The sequence below is a fragment of the Mercenaria mercenaria genome, chromosome 14 (assembly GCF_021730395.1).
Source record: "Mercenaria mercenaria strain notata chromosome 14, MADL_Memer_1, whole genome shotgun sequence".
Classification (NCBI taxonomy): Eukaryota; Metazoa; Mollusca; class Bivalvia; order Venerida; family Veneridae; genus Mercenaria; species Mercenaria mercenaria.
This window is the reverse complement of record NC_069374.1, coordinates 53,583,345-53,589,497: the sequence shown is the minus strand read 5'-3', so window position 1 is coordinate 53,589,497 and position 6,153 is coordinate 53,583,345. Positions and strand designations below refer to the sequence as shown.

The following is a 6,153-nucleotide window of genomic DNA, read 5'->3' as shown; positions in this document are numbered from 1 at the left end:
GAATATATATATTCAAGTGAAGAGGTTCTCGCAGAAAAAAAATGTTACTGACAATAGCAAACAGTGCAGATCAAGATCAACTTACAAAGATGTAGTTCAGACTGTACTTTGTCTGCTGCGGTTGCTAAGGCAATATCTCTTGCCACCAGCAGACTAAAAATTGAAGACGCAAACCCAGCGATACCGACTTAACTCTAACTTCAGTATATATAAGTTCCTCAAACCCGCCTTAGAACAGAACTGCTGAACTATTATCTGACCTTGCGCAGTATGCCAGGATATACATCGAGGGTTGAAAACAACACTGTTGTACCTCTTAAAGTAGAGACGGACTTACGACAGTGTTACATTCAACCCTCGACATGTACTATGATGAGTTAGTGAATTATTGTCGCTTAAATTATAATTATATGACATAAGATAGTGATACAGTATTAAATGGGATAAAACTTTGTCATTTTTGTAAAGTTTTAAATGAAAAGTATGGCATGCTTTAAAACATAAAATGGTATATTGTAAACTGTTACCATGTTATATTATAAATATTATGAAAACATTCCAAGACTCTGTTCTAGCGAAGATGCCTGGAAACAACATACTGTAAATAGCAACGCAAACATGTGGAAAACTATCTCGGTCAGTGCGGAATACATTAGATCTACCTGTTATTAAAGGTACAAGCTATTCTTACTGCAAAATAAAACATGCGGCCAAAATGCACTCGGTATATATCCTTTGAAGACAAAATAATAACCATGATTCGTATGTACAAATGTAATATACTTTAGTTATGCAAACACTAATAACTAATAAAATTTCAACATGTCATACCGGAAAGCGCGTTTCACGTAGAGAGGACCAAACAACATTTAAAACATAACAAAATCTGCATTTAAATGTAAAATTCACTTTCATCTAAAATTAAAAAAAAAAACCTGCATTGACATGTCAAACCCACTATCACATAACATTAAAAAAAATCGCCGAAACGAAATCTGCAATGACATGTTAAAAACACTTTCACTTAACAATGCAAAACTTTAACCAAGATGTGACGCCGACGCCGACGCCAGGGTGAGTAGAAATAGTCGAGCTAAAAAACTGCATATGCCATAGAAAGGTCTTCATTTTATACATAGGGATAGTTTACTTTAAAGTTAACATAAAATCAATCTTTTGTTTCTTTTTTATTTGAAGCATAGAATAATGTCTTTCCAGCAGTAGATCTTCCTTATTTTACCTTTCTGAAATTCCGTGCTTTTTTTCAAAAGAATCGTCAGTGTGTCGACAAATATCATCACAAAAAATGTCACACTTTCCACAGGGGTACTAACTGAAGTTTTCTTTTCAGATTGCTACTCCTTGTATTAATTATGCATGTTTTTTCATACTTAGAGGTAGAACGTGTGTGGTTTGCATCAGGTAGTAGATCAATAGTTACCCAAGTCTACAATAAAGTTCTAGCGGAGTTCATTTATTTCAGCTCAAATAACTCTTTTTTAGAAAATGTTACTTTATGTATTTCTAAAGCAGTCATCTGCACATATGTCTAATATGGGCAGTACGTGAAGTTTGTATCATTAGTTCCACTGCCTACATTAAGCACTACGTTTCTTGAATAAAATATTTTAGTTAATGAACCCGTAATGACAATCGACAATTTCCGTGCGATTACGTATCCTCCTTGAGCGAATTCGGAATCCTTCGGTCATAACAGATAATTATTTTGAGAATGCCGAAATCTGGAGAATATGTAAACAAACGAAAATTACCGACTGTTACTCCGGATCCAGTACCTTTAAGGTTCTCACTGGATAGATACAAATTAACAAAATGTTACTCCGGATCCAGTACCTTTAAGGTTCTCACTGGACAGATACAAATTAACAAAATGTTACTCCGGATCCAGTACCTTTAAGGTTCGCACTGGACAGATACAAATTAACAAGCTATAATAAGGAAAAACGTTTTTATACAATGCTCTATAAGCGTATTTTCCCTAAGAAATCATATAACATACGACAAATATTTCTTATATTTTGCAATTAGCAGACCGTGTCTAAAATCTACTACATCACAATATGTGAGAGAGCTTCACCATATTTCAATAGCTGCCTCCTTTCAGGGGCGAGTTCTAACAGACTAGGTTTTAAACCAGTTAACCTTAATCTAATGCAAGAATGGGAGAAAGATAATGTCTCTACTAGAAAAAGCAAAAGTCCTATAACTCTGACCAGAATGAAGACAACAGAACGAAAAAGCCATACGAAAGAGGGTAACCCATTAGGAAAAGACTTTCTCCACTTGCCCGCGTTGAGCTGAATGTGTTTGAAAAAAACGAACGTGATAAACAATGTAAGAAGTAAAATGCAACACATATAGTATGTGGACAGAAAAAAAAAGATCATTATTTCATTTTGTACTACTCATTCATCCACTTTATAAATCTCATTCCGAATGCTCTTTCAACATCTAGTTGTAAATAACTCAAAGCAACTAGTCCACATTTAAAGACGCAGCACTGCGTCTGCAAGTCAATACTTTTATAATGTGTATGAATAATTCAAAAACCGGTCTGACATTTTAACCATTTACACGCAATTCTCATGCCATCGTTTTTTTTTTTGGTTTTTTTTTTTTTTTTTTTTTTTTTTGTTGTTGTTTTTTACGCCAGCAGGGTGTCCATGCATTGCCAAAACATTTAGGATTTGCAGCTGAGTTTGCTATTGGTATCTTAGCAGGTATCATTTGTTCCTTATACTCATTCATACGTGTAAGAAGCTTTTGTACAATTTCCGGCATGTCGTCTGCAGGTTTTTTTGTATTCATTAGGGTCGTCTGCAAAAAAATAGAATAAAGACACTGTCGGTATTATTTATTATTTATTAGTACATGCAGAGAAAGCTTCTGATCTAATGTGCAGCTTATATCAAATTAATGTAACAAGTTAAAAGTTCGTATGAAATACAGCGCTATTTCAATGTGAAGTTAATTGAACGTAATCACATATACCAACTAATCACATTACAAGAAAAAGCGTCATGGACGCTCCAAAGTTGCCGCACACGACCTGCAACGCGTAACGGGACACACGTCGTGCACAACAACATGCATTTTTATGGTCCTAAAAATATTCCATGGTTTTCGACTCGAGCGATTAGAGACACCTTTAGCGAACAGCATGGATCTTGATCAGACTGAATCAATGCTGGTCGCAAACACACTATCTTGATTTTCCCATGGTGCGGCTCAAATCTTTTCCAGTGTGGGGAATCACGTGACCCAAAATGGTACGGAACACGGAAGTCAACATGGCGGATTTCTGACTTTTTTACCAATTTTCAAAGGTTAGTAAAAACTACAGCATCTATTTCGCTCGTATTATAGCGCAGTCTATGCGCAATTTAATGCTCTTTCCAGCGATGTATGTGTCTTGTCTACGTTCTCTCTAGTTTCTGAGTTACCTTCGAGGTTTTGAGCGAAGCGAGGATAATTTCTTTAAAAACACAATGGTACGATACACGTAATTACTCTTTGCTCATAAAAATCTATGTAATATGCAGTTTTTCGTACTTGTTTCATTCTGTAACTGTTAGATCTTTATCATGCAGTAACTATGCACAGTGTTTGTTTACGATTTTTCGCGAATTCTTGCAAAAATTGACAAACTATTGAAATGGTACGCGACACGTGCTATGATACGCAACACGTACTAACTGTTGGAAGTCTAATACGCAACACGTGCATGTGTCATTAACGGCGATTTAACTTCAAAATTGAGTCATAATTAATTTATTAACTATTTCAAACGTGGTTTTCACTTTTTAAGATCGTTCGGAAGCACTGCAATTATTATTTATGTTTAAACAGGTCAGCACGCTAAGACTTTCATGTTTCAAAATTACTTAAAATATTTATTTTATTTCAGAATGGCGCAGTTTTCTAATCTTGTATACTTTTCTTTTACAGAAATCGCCAAACCTAAGAAGAAACCGGGTCTGACACTTGGGAAAAAAAGTGGATAAAGAAGCAAAACAAGAATATCAATATCAAAGTAACTTTCCAATTGCCGCAATCCGTCAAGAAATCACAAGCGAAAAGGCTGCTTACGCCATCTAAATCCCCTATGTACAACATATCTCCAGCAAATTAAAAATAAAGTGAATTTGGTCACCTGACGTTTCCAAAAAAGACCAAAAAAAAACAACAGTTTACAATAACTCCCGATGAAAGTCTTCAAGATCACTTTCTGGACATGTAGAGGAAAACAGTGATACCAGAGACGATGTAGAACGCTTCTTAAACACTGAATTACTGTGTGAAGAAATGTGAAGAAATCACATGTTCGATACTGCAAGCAGAAAGAGACTTCCTGTGAGAAGAAAACAGGGTACTGTTAGTACATCAAGGAACGCAGTTCAGAAAGAAGCTCTGTGTATAAGGTGGGAGAAGGCTAGGACGAATGAATCTAAAATGCTACCGATGAAGAGGATGGGACTGGACTGAGAAGTGCATATGAACGAGAAAAGAAATAGTTACGATATCAGTACCGAAAATAAAAGGAGGATGATATAAATACAATTGGAGAAAAGAAAAAATATTTGAGTACTTAATGTGAAAAGGAATGTGATATAAATCTACACTAAATGAGACGAGGAATTTAATACAATTGCGGGAAGTGAAATAGATACTGACTGAAGAAAGAACCGATGTTTTTAATAGTAAACATTAGGGAAAAATTGATATATTCAGTAAACGATGTGAAAACTGTGAGTACAATCATGGGGCTAAATTTTATGCAAAAGGACATTATGTGATATAAATTGGCATACTCAATGGGAATAGAAAGACTCGATGACATTGAGAAAAAGAAATTTCTAATGACAGTGTTCTTCTTTGATTTTGTTTTAATTTATTGTTGGAAGCTTGCTGTATAAATTCTGTATAGATAATGAAAATGAGCTTTGATAGCTTTTTCTGTCAATTAAAAAAAATGATATGTTTTTTTCTTTGCACATGTTTTTGTGACATAATTGTGTTTAATTATGTTTTTAATTGCAATAAAGAAGTAACCGAACTGTTACTCAAGTTTCTAATCACTGTGAAATTGAAAAGATAGAGGGTTTACGTTAGAGCCCAACTAATAACAGCTTCTTTATATGAGAGAACTAGGTAGTTTGGATCTTGTTATGGTTCTTCCAAAGCCTCTTTCCGCTTCTAAGTATCTGGAATACTGTTTCAATGGACAATATAGCCACCAAAAAACAAAATCAGTTTGAATTATTATAATTATTTATTAATTGTTCATCTTTTGTACGTAAATATAAAATGCTTATTTAACTTGAACTCCTGGTTAAATCACACTTTACTCACACATAAATAATACTTGAGCAAATTGCAAGTATACACACACACACACACACATATATATATATATATATATATATATATATATATATATATATATATATATATATATATATACGAATATACAAAACTGAAACTAGAAACAACGTCAAAATGCTGATACCGTCATATAAAAATGCCAACTATAAACATAGTAACACAAAATCCATAAAATCGCGAGTAGAGTATTATGAAACAATTACAGATATACCAAGACGATTTTTCGCTCCAAAAATATCACACAGACACATGGGGTCTGAAAAACATGCCCGCTTGGCCAGACCACCATATTAGCTACGCCCATATACAGTATTGTACATCCCGAGACATAGAACAGTCGTACATAATATAAAAGCTCACCCAGTTCGCAAACATGGTGTGGTGGGTGAACTTTTCAAAACGTGATCCGATGAAGACTAATTTATTTTGTATGATTGTTTTATGTCTCGGGATGTACCATAACGTTAAAAGATACTTTACAGGGGGTAGCAGATAATGTTGGCCTGGCCAAGGAGGGGGGGGGGGGGGGGGTAGGTTTACCAGACCCCATATACAAAATGTAGTGTAGTATTTTTTTCAATGATACTGCAAAATAAAACGTTTTCTGTTAAATGTTTCCATGAAGAAACTATCGAAACTAATGACTACAAATGCGTAAGAAAGGTATATAGTAACATTTATTTAGAGTTCAATAATTAGTTCAAATTTTAGATGATTTTAGCACGATACGTGACTTAATTTTCATTA

At 34.4% G+C, this 6,153-nt stretch overlaps 1 long non-coding RNA gene across 1 annotated transcript; it reads left to right on the top strand.

Annotated features, from left to right (window-relative positions):
* The first annotated feature begins 3,255 nt into the window (after positions 1–3,255).
* Positions 3,256–5,438, top strand: LOC128548503 (uncharacterized). The gene is made up of 2 exons (XR_008367121.1): positions 3,256–3,347; positions 3,970–5,438. It is a non-coding gene; the product is annotated as an uncharacterized LOC128548503 (long non-coding RNA).
* The last annotated feature ends 715 nt before the right edge of the window (positions 5,439–6,153 follow it).